We start from the raw sequence: 14,237 nt of genomic DNA, 5'->3' as shown, positions 1-14,237 counted from the left end.
AGGGCTCTGTTGGTGATTTAAAGGGCCCTGGGCCCTTTAAATCACCCCTGAGCCCCGGGGCTCCCAGCCGTCTCTGCAGCTGGTAGCTCCGGGGTGATTTAAGGGGCTTGGGGTTCCCAGCCACTGCTACCGCAGCTGGAGCCTTTAAATCTTTATTTAAAGGGCCCGGGTATTTAAAGGCCCTGCCTCTTCCAGTTGAGGCCATGCCCCCTGCGCAGGACTCCGGCGTACCGGTAAGTCCTTTAAGTTACTTTCACCCCATGGCACCCCTGTTATCATGGATCCATCCCCTGAGAAGCCAAGGCTAGAGCCACGGTTCTCCTCATGTCACTAGCAGTGGTGTAGTCCCTCTTGTCATCCCTTGCCTATGCCACCACTGGTCAGTATCCGCCTGAGCTAGCTGGGCCTGGCCTAGGCCTGGATGTAGTTTAAACCCTTTTGGCTTCCCGGGGTCAAATGCCCCGTGCACCATGTACATTCTTTGTAGCTAAACAAAACTGCAAAGAAATGCCTATTTCTATTCCCCACTAGAACATCCCCAGAGCCCCAAACTTTGACCAGCCTCTCAGCGTGAGAAAGGGACAACAGTATACATATAGCTCCACCCTATCAGTGACCCCTAAACTTGGGTTACACCTGGAAGGAATAGTTCACAGCGTGACAACAAGGACAGTCACAGATGGGCACACCTTAATACCGTCTCTACAGCATGTAGATTTCTAATGCTGAACATGACCTCGATAAAGGACACTCTACATGAAAATGAGAAACACCAGATGATGTAGAAATAAGGTACAGGTTCTTATGTTTTAGGTTTATAATTATTGTAATTTTTAAATTTCAGAAGAAGTAAAAGCAGGGTGACAGTATTAAGTGGAATAAATGGGTGTTTTAATCCTAATCAATGAGATGCTATATATAATGAGGAAAATTGAGACGTATGATATGGGTAGCAAATTAGGTTCCCAGTTTCCCAATAATTCAGCAGAAAAGGCTAATTACATCAAGATTAGATAGTGGCTTTCAGAGCACAAATTGTCTAACGATATATTCATTAACTGCACAGGTAAGACTTCAAAGTTATATGAACTAAATGGAAATTATGACATTATGTCCAGGACAACACACAAACCCAAATCCTACATCTTGAAGCAGTTTTTTCTAAGTTCATTTTGCCCCAAAAAGAGGATCCACTTCATCTCCAACTATTCTGTGTTTCCTTTAAATATCCTATCACTGGCTTGATGGCATCAATTTTATTACCAACTGACCCATATTCTTTAGGTGTTCTAATTATTTTCCTTTTTCTCAGAAATATTTTGCTTGCACAGTGCTATGTAGAAAAAAAAATCTTAATTTTGATTTTAGAATACATTTTCTGTATTGTTAAAGCTCCATACTGTCTGTTGTCTGTTCTTAAAAACCAGCAGTAAACTATTCCAGGGCATCTTTTATTTGACTATCAGTGCACGTCTCAGACATTGGAGGGCAGAAGTTATCCCTAAAATGAATGTGTTTGTGGAATAATATTACCCACAAATTGATCTTGTTTGTACATGGAAAAAATAACCATATAGCTTCAATCTGAATGACTTATTTTAGATTGAGGGAAACAACAAAACAAGAAAAGAACAAAAAGTAAGCTTTCCATGAGAGAGTAGAGCTTGTGTCTCATTCGTAACATACTACATTAACTCTGCCTCAGAAAATTGCAGCTGCTCCTTCAGACAGACTAGAAATATTAAGGTGGATGTGACAGGGTTCACTATTCACTTCAGGGACACCTCCTTGTGGCTCATTGGAGCTTAGCTTTCGACCAGGGTTGCCAACTTTGTAATATTTAAAAAACATACACTCCAGCAGGAGAGATGGAACCTCCCCCACTCCACCTTTTCCTGTGGAGCCAACCTGAACTGTGGGACTGTTGAGACCTCTGTCCCACCAACCTGTAGTATCCCTCTCACATTGTGATAAGCTACAACCCTCTGGCAGGTTCTGCACTTACACAGACATCCACAGGCAGGGACACACCCAAATGAGTTACATGAATGCTTCTTCCAGCCACTCAAGAACCAACAATAGAGAGATTCCAGGCAATTCCCCCAGCCTTGCACCCCCTGAATATACCATCTTGACTTGGTCAGAAGCCTGACCAGTGTAAGTTTATTACCCAGTCCACCCCCCCCTCAATGTGGAGAGGACATACACTAGCCTTTGTATACAGAGCTGAGATTTCCCAAGCACTTCAACCAAAACAGACTGTTTTAGGTAAAATATCAAACAGATTTATTAACTCAGAAAGATAGATTTTTAAGTGATTATAAGTAGTGAGTGTAGAGATCAAAGTTGATTACCTAAGAAATAAAACAGATTCATAGTCTTAGCTTTCTTTATAAATTAAACAAGATTTGGGTCAAGCAGTGTCTCACCCTGATAGATAGTACAAACAAGTCACAGATCTTCAATACACAGGCTGGAACTCTCCTCCATTCCAGGACCACCTCCCCAGTTCAAAATCTTTGTCCCCCAGACCTATTTCCAGGTGTTGAGTTGGGGGGGAGGGGGGGGGAGTGAGGCCAAGTCATGATGTGACTCCCCTTCTTTTATAGTTTCTTCCAGCTTGCTGGAAAGATCTTTTGCTATTACGTGGATCAAGCAGCCTGCATTGTACATATATTCTGTGAAGTCTCCATTGTATACAGTTCCTGGGATAGTTGTTGGGAGTATGGCTTCCCTTTAATGGACCATCAGCACCTCTGGTTACGCCATTGTTGTACCTGAAAGGCTGGTATGTTGTGAGTTTGGGAACACACACAATTTCAATCAGGGCCAGCTCCAGGGTTTTGGCTGCCTCAAGCAGCCAAAAAAAAAAAAAAAAAAGTCACGATTTGCGGCAGCAATTTGGCGTAAGGTCCTTCGCTCCGAGCGGGAGCAAGGGACCGTCCGCCGAATAGCTGGACGTGCAGCCCCTATCCGGAGCGGACGCCCCAAGCACCTGCTTGCCAGGCTGGTGCCTGGAGCCGGCCCTGATTTCAATAACATATAGTAAAACTTCATAATCAATGATACACGTATGTTCAACAGATCAAGACTTTTAAAATGATACCTCACAAGTAGGTAGGTGATCAGATGTCCCGATTTTATAGGGACAGTCCTGATATTTGGGGCTTTTTCTTATATAGGTACCTATTACCCCCAATCCCCAGTCATGATTTTTCACACTTGCTATCTGGTCATCCTACTCACAAGGCATATTTTGTACAAAACATATAATAATTATATGACGGTGGTGAATATGGGGGTTCCAGGGTGCTGCTTGAAGGTACAGAATGTCACACCCCAAAGACATTCCTCCCAGCCCAAGGCCCCACCCCCCACTTGCTTCTTTTCACCCTCTGCCCCTCATTGTTTGCTGCTTCCCTCCCCCCACAGTCAGGAGGAACTCACTTGCAAAGCCAGGGCTGGGAGATGCAACCACCCAATGCAGGTAAGAGACAGCCCAATCTGAGTAGGGAATGATGCAGGTGATGACCAAGTGCCTCCCCCCCTCCACCACCTACAGTAACTGACTTCGGGTGTCCAGTCAATAGATCTAACTGGACATTGTCAAGTCCCCTTTTTGACCAGATTTTATAGTAAAAAGCAGATACCTGTCCACCCTACCCCAGGCTATGACTGGAGCCTCCTCCGCTCCCTGTGGCTACATCACATTCTCATGTTCTTGCCAAAGTCCGTATTCCCAGGCAGGATCCCAGGGTTTGTTCCCCTAGGACTCCTCCTTGTCTCTCACCAACACCCCTCCTCTCTAAAGAGTGGGTGTAGAGTTCCATCCCTCCCACTGCCCAGCTCCTCCCCCAGCTGGGTTTCATCAGCCATTAGGCCTTATCAGCCCTGACTCAGAGTTAATTGGCCTTTTTTTAACCTAGTCAGGCCTTGTGTGCAGTAGACACCCCATCAGAGTGCACCTACTGAAGTACTGGGGATATGCAGGAGTCCCCACACACACGCACTTCATCTGAAGGGGAGGAGCCACCAGACCCAGGCATCATATAATTTTGGGAGGCAACAAATAAAAATCAGGGATCCAGAGGGGGACACTGAGCAGAGAGCGCCCACTGCTCCTCAAAGGCATCCAGGGAGCCAGTAGACATGGCCTAGAGAAACTCTGCCCAGAGACATGACTTGAGGGAGGAACAGGGCCGGCTCCAGGCACCAGCCTGGCAAGCAGGTGCTTGGGGCGGCCGCTCCAGAGGGGGGCGGCACATCCAGGTATTCGGCGGCAATTCAGTGGACGGTCCCTCACTCCCTCTCGGAGCAAAGGACCTCCCGCCGAATTGCCGCCGCAGATTGCGATCACGGCTTTTTTTTTTTATTTTGGCTGCTTGGGGCAGCCAAAACCCTGGAGCCGGCCCTGGGGAGGAACAGGAGAATGTCCAAAGGACAGTAATGTAGAAGGCATGTTCCAGAGGGTTGAGGTGTGATGCACCAGAACACCTGATTTTTGCATTATTAGTTTACCACTGTAATCCCTGAGGAGGAAGTTTGCAGTGGGTAACACCCTCAGTAAGTGGGACCAATCACAGTGCAGTACACAGAAAACAAAATCATAATAGTTACAAGGCTATGTACAGCACAGACATAACTGTTGAAAACTAGTCAGTCATTCTTACCCTTAGGAAGGAGAGGAACTAGGTGGATAAGCAGTTCCTTTCACCCTAAAATATCTGGGCCTGATTTTTCTCTTACTCCCCAAGTGCCTTTACGTGTTCCCCTGTAGTGTCCAGCCTCATATCCACAGAACACTCACAGAAATAGCAGGTCTGCTGTCCCCAAGGAAACAGTGTACACACCAGTTTGTATGATTCAACTCAGGATCAGTATTTTGCTTAATATCACAGCACTTAGATATATTTACAGTGAAAACAAGGATAAGTTTATTACCAAAGATTCAAGAAATAGTGTGTAGGGTAATGTAAACAAAAGATTACATATAGAACAAAATCATAACACACTTTCTAGAGACTAAACTTAACAAGTTAACCTCCTGTCTAAAGAAGTTTAGCTCACCCAAAGCCTTTTGCAGCATCTTCAGCCAAAGCTGATTATATTCATGACAATGGAATCACAAACACACTGCCAGCTTACTTCCTAGAGACAGGATAAGGGGGTATCCTTTTTGCCTTCTCCTTATATCTCCAAAGTTAATTGTATGTACTCACAGACAATATAACCCCAACATTGCTTGTTTTATCTATGTGCTCTTCCCTGTTGATTTCGAATGTGAATGTCCATCCATTGTGTTGGCTTACAATGCTTAATTTACATGCTGCCAAACAGACAGTTGAATAAACATCTTTTGTCTGACTGAAAAATCTGTTTGTCAACCCTGCCTTCACACAGACTTTAAAACATTTTCAGTATAGATATGTAACTTCCTACATAGTATCTGTACATACATTTGACAATGATATTACTGACCAGAGTGACCCTGGCTTTCATTTATGACCTCATATGACATTCTTTGGTAACCAGAATGTACATACCAGAATCAGGATATTCTTGTACCCCCTTATCAGCACGGAGGGGGTTCTTGTGTCACAAGGACATTTGGATTGGGCCCCTTCTGTCTCCTACTATCTTACGTTGGGTCCACATTTTCTATCATTATTATCCAGACTATAGCACTATCATTGCAGATGTGATAAAAGACCACATCTACTACATATTGGTGTAGGCATGTCTAATGTGCCAATCACCATAGTATCTAGGTGCCTACATACAATAGGATATAGATACATCTGTAGCCATTTCATTAGTTTACAATATAAGGGTGTTCTCATTTTAGCAGTGAGACAACAAGCAGTTAGTGTTTCTTAGATACAGCAGTTACATTTATTTCACAATCCACCTATCATAACTGAACATCAGGCCTTTAAACCAGTAAGATGCCAAGTTACAACAATATCCTGGGTGTTGTTAGGATATCATCAGAGGTACTAGTCAGAGTGCAAAATTTCCCAATGCCATTTTCTAATTGTGATACAATAAGGTACTGTGAGTCAGAATAAAGTACACAGTGAGTCAGTAAAGCCACGAGTAGAATAAAGGAAATTTAACTCCCAGTCCCATGCTTTAACTACTTGCCCATGTTGCTCTTTGCCTTCAGAAAAATAACCATCAGAGTGACAAAGATGCAAAAATCTACCCTCTTACCTACCATCACCAGGAATTGTACAATCTACCTACAGATGTTTCTGCAGTGAGACATTTGTAGCAACTATATTAGGCTAATATAATGAGTAGTATTATGACAAATAGTCCAGAACACACTTCAAAATTAAACATTTCCAAACATTTATATTTATTAAAATTAAACAAAAATCTCATCCACAGAATGGGATATACATTACCCAATACCACAGCCTCCTGTTTCTTGATTATGCACTGTTAACATCACCAATTTGCTGTTATGTGTGGGAGGTGTTAAAAACCTTTTTTTAGAGAGAGATAATTGGATTAATTGAGGGATATGTAGTGTTTTATTTCTGGCAGATTTTCTTAAATGCTTCTGATAATGTTATTGGTTTGGAAGGAGTGTTGTCTACCTGCTAGAGCAGAGAACTGGGAGTCATGAGTGCCAGGTTATTTTACCAGCTCTCCTTGAGATGAACGATGTGATTGTAAGCAAGTCACTTAAGCGCTCTGTGCCTCACTTTCTCCATCTGTAAAATGGGCATAATACTTCCTTGCACCACGGGGGTATTGTGAGACTAAATTAATTAATATATCTGAAGCAATCTGAGATATTTGCATTACACCTTGCTATAGAAGTGCAAACCATTATTTATTATTGATTTAATATATTTTATTTTACTTGAGTAAACATTTTCCACTTCTCCAATACCCTCCATCTGAGGATCTCAGAATGCTTTACAAACATTTGCTAATTAAGCCTCATGACCCCACTGACATGTACATAAGTATTATTATTCCTACTTTACAGCTGAGGAAACAGACAGAGAGCCTGATTCTCAGTTGCTCCATTCCTATACATGAGGCAGGATGTAGTGGCTATGCAAGGGCTTTTTTAGACCCTGGTATAAATTGGAGAAGCTGGGCTGGAAGAAGGTTTAGCTCTGCTCCAGCTAGGTAGGAGACATAGAGTAACTGAGAATCAGGCCCAGAAAGATTAGTAATTGCAGAACATAGAGAATCAGTGGCATAACTGGGAGTGGCCCCTGGATCTCCTTATTCCCAGATCACTGTTTTAACTTTTAGACTTTTCATTCATTTTGCATCAGCTTGAATGATGTTGGGAATTTCCCCCCATAAAAATAGTGTAGGGTTTTTTCTCTCTATTGTTTGTAACACATCCTTAGAAGTTTGCAAACAACATTTTTTCCACTCATTTTTGTCTTTTCCAATGTAACAAACTGATTGTTTTCCTATCTATTTTAAATGGAGCTGAAGTTAACATGGCTGACTTTGTTTAACAACAACTTTTATTTCTTTGGCTTCAGAGTAGCTTGACCGTGTTTTTACAGCTCTGGGGATAGAGTTTCATAGTTAATTGCTATGCAGAGCCAGCATGAGAATACAAAATGTGGTTTTATGGATCCCCCCCAAAAATTGGCTATGGAAGAGTAGCTTCAAAACTAACAAAAGAAAATCTTAGTATTTAAGGCCTAATGTTCAGCCATCCTTCAAAGGCATGCCCTCTCACACCAAACTGGCTTTGGAGCTGAACTGTCTGATTTGTGTGAGCACACAAATGCCTAGTTTCGCACATGCAAATGTAACCTTTGGGTGGGCTAGAGTTCATTTCATTTCCTGTCTCCAGTACCTTAAGAAAAAAAAACCCAACTCCCACAGAAAGTAGCTGGAGACCCAGAGTTCAGTCTCTAAGGATTTTCAGCAAGAATTGTACAGGGGTCAACCTCCTCACATGCAAGTCCCAAAAGAAACGAATTTAATTAAATAACTTTGTTTCTTTATCATAAGATTTTATAAATAATAATCTAATTTTTACAGCATGACATGGCTATTTTATAATCCACAGACATTACCGTCACAGTTACACATGAACATAAAGAAAACAAATTAAAATCTGAACAGTTCAGTCCCCACAGAAATACAGTGAGAAGAAACTGAGAGTTCCTAAAAGCTTAGGTTTTGTTCACCTAAATCTCAGAGTCTTTGATCACCAAATCTACACAGTCTGCTGAGTCTAAAACAACATCTTCCCTCCACTTGCTTGTAGGAATCTTCCATTGGAATCCACGCAGATGCTTCCTCTGCTGAAATCACTGCTAGCCAGTCAGCTAACTGATTAACCACTCAGTTATGTGTGCAGAAACCCTGTTACAAGAAAATACAAAACTGAGAATAGCAAAATATAAACAACTCTTTCCCCATTACTACATTTAAAGAAAAGCTGGTGAATCAGACTAGTTGAGATAATTTAACTGGAACAGTTTGGCTAAAATCAAAACAACATTCAAAGCATACAATTAAAATAGAAGTTATTTTTCCTTCCCAATTTTCCCTTGCTGTAATTACCATTGCCCAGGCTTCCCTGTTAGAGGGGCTGCTGCAAAATGCTTCAGCATTAGGGACAACAGCCTGCTTTCTGCTCCTGGACTCAGCTTCTCCCAACTCACACAGGACACATGGCCTTCTGCAAAGCAGCTGCCCTGACTGCTTGCCTCATGGAGTCTGACCCTAACAACAGGGAACCTATTGGAGCATACCCAAACCTACCACACCCAATTCCAGAAGCTTCTGGATGTGAAGTGCTTAATCTGCCTAGCAACAATGACCCAGACACAACTCACTCCTACCTCCTCCCAATGGGTCTCTTAAAGAGATATATCCCTATAGTTACACAAACAGGTGCTCCCGAAAATTATGCACACACATTTTTGGATGTTGGTTGAAAATTGAGTCTGCAGAATCTAGAAGTGCCCAGTAATTTTAAAATAAGTTAAATAATAGTCCTGAAACCATTGGCATATTTCTTTAAGTATTTATTATCTTCTTGACTAATGCAGTTTCTGATCTGTATTTGTATCCGTTTCTGAAATGCCTGTAAAAATTAATATAACACATCTCTATTGGACCAGATCAAATATTATATCCCTATCGCCTCAATATGATAAGGTACTATCATCAACTCCCACTGACTTAACCAAGGGCACTCATGACCTTGCAGGAGGTGTTTATTCAACACAATCGCAGAGGCTTGGTCTTTGTTCTCTGTTGCATAACTTCCATGTCTATACTGTATTATAAGGTTTTTGCTTCCCCCTTCCATTTGTTTTTAGTAAATGTTATACTTGAACTCTGTGCAAAGTTAGAAAATTCTAGTCCAGACACAGTATGGCAGGAGCGTAAATATAGTAAAGAGACTAGTTAATCAATTGAGTATCTATTGCAATATTTGTTTAAATAGATATGTATATAGACTAGGGCTGTCGATTAATCGCAGTTAATTCATGCGATTAACTCAAAAACATTAATCACAATTAATCGTACTGTTAAACAATAGAATATCAATTGAAATTTATTAAATATTTTGGATGTTTTTCTAGATTTTCAGTTATATTGATTTCTATTACAACACAGAATACAAAGTGTATAGTGCTCACTTTATATTATTAATTTTGATTACAAATATTTGCACTGTAAAAATGATAAAAGAAATGGTACTTTTCAATTCACCTCATACAAGTACTGTAGTGCAATCTCTTTATCATGAAAGTGTAACTTACAAATGTAGATTTTTTTTGTTACATAACTGCACTCAAAAACAAAACAATGTAAAACTTTAGAGCCTACAAGTCCACTCAGTCCTACTTTTTGTTCAGCCAATCACTAAGACAAACAAGTTTTTTACATTTACGGGAGATACTGCTGCCTGCTTCTTATTTACAATGTCACCTGAAAGTGAGAAAAGGTGTCCGCATGGCACTTTTGTAGCCGGCATTGCGCGGTATTTATGTGCCAGATATGCTAAACATTTGTATGTTCATGCTTCAACCACCATTTCAGAGGACATGATTCCATGCCGATGATCCTCATTTAAAAAAATAAAGCGTTAATTAAATTTGTGACTGAACTCCTTGGGGGGGAATTGTATGTCTCCTGTTCAGTTTAACCCGCATTCTGCCAAATATTTCATGTTATAGCAGTCTCAAATGATGACCCAGCACATATTCATTTTAAGAACACTTTCACAGCAGATTTGACAAAACACAAAAAAGTACCAATGTGAGATTTCTAAAAATAGGTACAGCACTCGACCCAAGGTTTAAGAATATGAAGTGCTGTCCAAAATCTGAGAGGGACGAGGTGTGGAGCATGCTTTCAGAAGTCTTTAAAGAGCAATACTCAGATATGGAAACTACAGAACCGGAACCATCAAAAGAGAAAATCAACCTTCTGCTGGTGGCATCTGACTCAGATGATGAAAATGAACATGCGTCGGTCTGCTCTACTTTGTATCGTTATCAAGTAGAATCCGTCATCAGGGTGGTTGAAGCATGAAGGGACATATGAATCTTTAGCGCCTCTGGCACGTAAATATCTTGCGACGCCGGCTACAACTGTGCCATGCGAACTCCTGTTCTCACTTTCAGGTGACATTGTAAACAAAAAGCAGGCAGCATTATCTCCTGCAAATTGCAACCAAACTTGTTTGTCTGAGTGATTGGTTGAAGTAGGACTGAGTAGACTTGTAGGCTCTAAAGTTTTACATGGTTTTATTTTTGAATGCAGTTATAAATATAAAGTGAGCACTGTACACGTATTTTGTGTTGTAATTGAAATCAGTATATTTGAAAATGTAGAAAACATCCAAAAATATTTAAATAAATGGTATTCTATTATTGTTTAACAGCACAAATAATCGTGCGATTAATCGCGATTCATTTTTTTAATTGTTTGACAGCCCTAATATAGACCAAATAATGCTTTAAAAAGAACGCAAAGAAACTATTGCCACGTTGTAGGCCAGATCCTGAGACCTAACTCAAACTAATAGAACCAGTAAAGTCAATGGATCAGACAATGAAGTTTTTATTCAGTTCTTACCCAAGCAATACTCTCACTGAAGGCAATGGTTGTAGCATGTGCTCAATACTTTTCAGGAACTGGACCACTGGGTCTGCTTAACCAAATAAGCATGAGCGCATCAGGCCCTATGAATTTTTATTTGAGTACACAGACTCAGCTAGGGTTTCCACCTTTCTAATGGCTGGTAACTGGATCCCCGAAGTTCCGCCCCCTGCTCTGCCTCTTCCCTCCAAGGCCACGCCTTGCTCCACCTCTTCCCTTGACGCCCCGACCCATTCTCCGCCTCTTTCTCCCAAGGCCCAGCCCCTGCTCCACCTCTTCCCCTCTAGATTAAAAAAAACTGGACATCAAGGATTGTCAAATGGCACCCAGACACACAAGCTGAAAACCGGACTGTCCAGGTGAAGAGTGGACAGGTGGCAACCCTAGACTCAGCAGAATCCTCAACAGATTGCAGAATTAACCCATTCCAGGAAAAGAAAAGATCTATCTGTAAATTGCCATGGGTGGATTGTAATGTTAAATGTTAGTGGAACCAATTTTATATAAATTAACACCTTGTTGGTGTAAGCAAGTATCCGAGTGAGCTTCCAGCAAAGACAGTCTCTCAAGTTGTGATCCTGCAAGGAGGTCCATGTGAGTGCAGCAGTGCCTGAGACATGGGTCTCTTGATCACAGAGTTCACAAATCCAATCAACAGAGGACGGCAAACTTTGAAAAGAGGGTATAATATGATTTGCAGATATTCTAACAAACTAATGCTATTGATATAAGTCGATAATAAACATACAGATCATAACCCGAATGTCTTGGCTGTTTGAAAGAGAGCAACAGTAAGAAGTAAGAAGTCTCTTACAAAAACATTGCTGCACTTGGGCCCTATCCAGCAGTACTTTCTTAATCAAAACTCCCACTGACTAACTATTTTCCATTTCTATATATCACCTTCAATCCACTGATCTCAACATACTTTATAAACATTAAGGTTCGTAACAATATTATTATCTTCTTTTTACAGGTGAGGAATCTGAAGCACAAAGACACTAAGGGACTTGCCCAAGGCTGAGCCAGAAATTGAGCCCAAATCACTTGAGTTCCAGTCCAGTGCCTTAACCATAAGACTATCCTTCTATCCCTCAAATTTCAATGAGAGTTTAGTATAAATAAAGGATTCAGGCTTACACCCATTGCATATACTGTGCTTTCACATGGAAAATGGTCTCAAATTCAGAGGAGACCCAGAGGGAACAGTGAGTCAGAAGTTGAGAGCAGCAGGCTGAGTTGCAGCAACACAGATGATTGCTGCCCACAAGCTATCTGAGCTTAGCTGCCACACTTGGGATTCAAGAGTGGAAGGAATGCACTTGGGAGGAAAAGTGTCGTGGCAGATGGGTGAAACCTTGAATTACTGGTGACTTTGGATCTTGTTTATCCTTTTCCCACCCCTGAATGTTGCTCTCCATAGCATTCAAATTCCTGCATTGCCAACTAGCCAAGAGTATGAAGCAGAGGTGAATCAAGACAAAGGCAAACTATGCAGGACCGGAAGGAAATTTGCCAACTGTGGGGTTACATGGAATTGGCAGGAAGGTGACCTCAGAATGAAGAGGACAGCAGACTACAAGCTGATATGTCCAAGGAGTGCATGTCCGGGAGTGTATACCTTTGGGGGCTGGAGGCTTGTTTTATTTTGGTTTTTTAATAGCGTGAGTTTAAGCCACAAGATTCAGATCAGGACCCAGATTTTTAAAACCTCAAAGATGTGAAAGCATTTGGATTCAGGATTCTTGTTTGGGTTCATCTCTGAATTCTTTAAATATCAATGCATAACACAGATGTATCTATCTAAGGTATCAATAGGGCACTGTAATATCTCAAATGATGGCAGAAAATTAAAGCAGAATAAAAAAGCCACGGGGATTTGTTAGTATAGACATAAAAAACAAGGAGCAAAGTCTAATGCCCTACACAAAAAACAACTCTCTAGAGACAAGCTGCTGACTCCTTTAAAAGCCAGCTTGAAAATGATAGAAAATGTCTTATTTTAAAGGTTTATTTATTAATTTTAACTAGTTACTTTAAAAAAAATCCAAAACAAACAATGGTTCCTTTTCATCACCACAGCAGCCTTCAGAGTCTAAAGATCATCCAGGATCAAAAGACCTCCATTCATGTATAACCTCTTCATGTCCTTTTTAGTTATAATAATTAACTCTCTGAATGGGGCAGAAACAGTTTGCAGAGCAATCAAAATGTTTGAAGACTCTTATAGATTAAGGTGCTCTGATACCAGGGTGATGAGAAAGAAAGATCATGAACACTGAAGACAGAACTATGTTTGTGCAAGTGGGTGCTGACGCACACACACCTGACATTTAGAGCTAACACAGTTCAGCACAACCACACTGCAATTTTTTTTCCTGCCACAACACAACTGCAATGGTATTTGCATGCCCACATATACCTGTCACAGGGCTGGCCCTTTAAAGGAGTCAGATGCCCAACCTACTTGAAGGGAATGAGCCAACCCAGGTCCACTAGGAAACAGTGAACTGCTTAAGTAGCTGGAAGACAGGTAATTAAAGAAGGAGCACCTGGGCCTAATAAAAGGCTTAGGAGAGCTCAGTTGAAAAAAGGAAAAAGCCCCTGAGGAGAAAAGAACAGCACTAGAGAAGAAAGGAAGCTTTTAAGCCATGTCTATATTACCACTTATGTCACTCAGGGATGTAAAAAAAACACACCCCTGAGCGATATAAGTTTCACTGGCATAAGTGGGAATGTGCACAGCCCTATGTGAGTGGGAGAGCTTCTCCCGCTGACATAGCTACCGCTGCTCGTAGGAGGTGATTTAATTATGTTGATGGGAGCGATCTCTCCTGTCAGCACAGAGTGGCTACGTGAGAGATCTTACAGCAGCGCAACTCCACCGGTACAGCTGTGCCACTGTAAGGTCTCCAGTGTAGACATAGCCTTAGTGAGCTGAACTAGGCAAAAGTTTTCCAGGTGGGGAAGCCTGGGCGAGACTCTGAATAAGCAGGAGAAAGATTGCAAAAAGCTCTCCAGGTAGGGAGATGTGGCAGGGTGGCTCTACGGAGTGAGCAGTGGCGAGTCTCAGAGCCTGGGTCTGCAGACTCAGGCTTGTGGTATGGTGCTAAAAATATCTG

At 41.5% G+C, this 14,237-nt stretch overlaps 2 long non-coding RNA genes across 2 annotated transcripts; one reads left to right on the top strand and one right to left on the bottom strand.

The window, feature by feature from the left end:
* The first annotated feature begins 531 nt into the window (after positions 1 to 531).
* Positions 532 to 13,715, top strand: LOC135974066 (uncharacterized). Its single transcript, XR_010591188.1, has 2 exons — positions 532 to 792; positions 12,092 to 13,715. It is a non-coding gene; the product is annotated as an uncharacterized LOC135974066 (long non-coding RNA).
* Positions 4,911 to 8,726, bottom strand: LOC112059060 (uncharacterized). The gene is made up of 2 exons (XR_002888271.3): positions 8,560 to 8,726; positions 4,911 to 8,358 (listed from the first exon to the last, which is right to left on the bottom strand). It is a non-coding gene; the product is annotated as an uncharacterized LOC112059060 (long non-coding RNA).
* Positions 13,716 to 14,237: the final 522 nt, after the last annotated feature.

Source organism: Chrysemys picta, chromosome 10 (genome assembly GCF_011386835.1).
Source record: "Chrysemys picta bellii isolate R12L10 chromosome 10, ASM1138683v2, whole genome shotgun sequence".
Taxonomy (NCBI): domain Eukaryota; kingdom Metazoa; phylum Chordata; order Testudines; family Emydidae; genus Chrysemys; species Chrysemys picta.
This window is presented reverse-complemented; position numbering and strand designations above follow the sequence as displayed.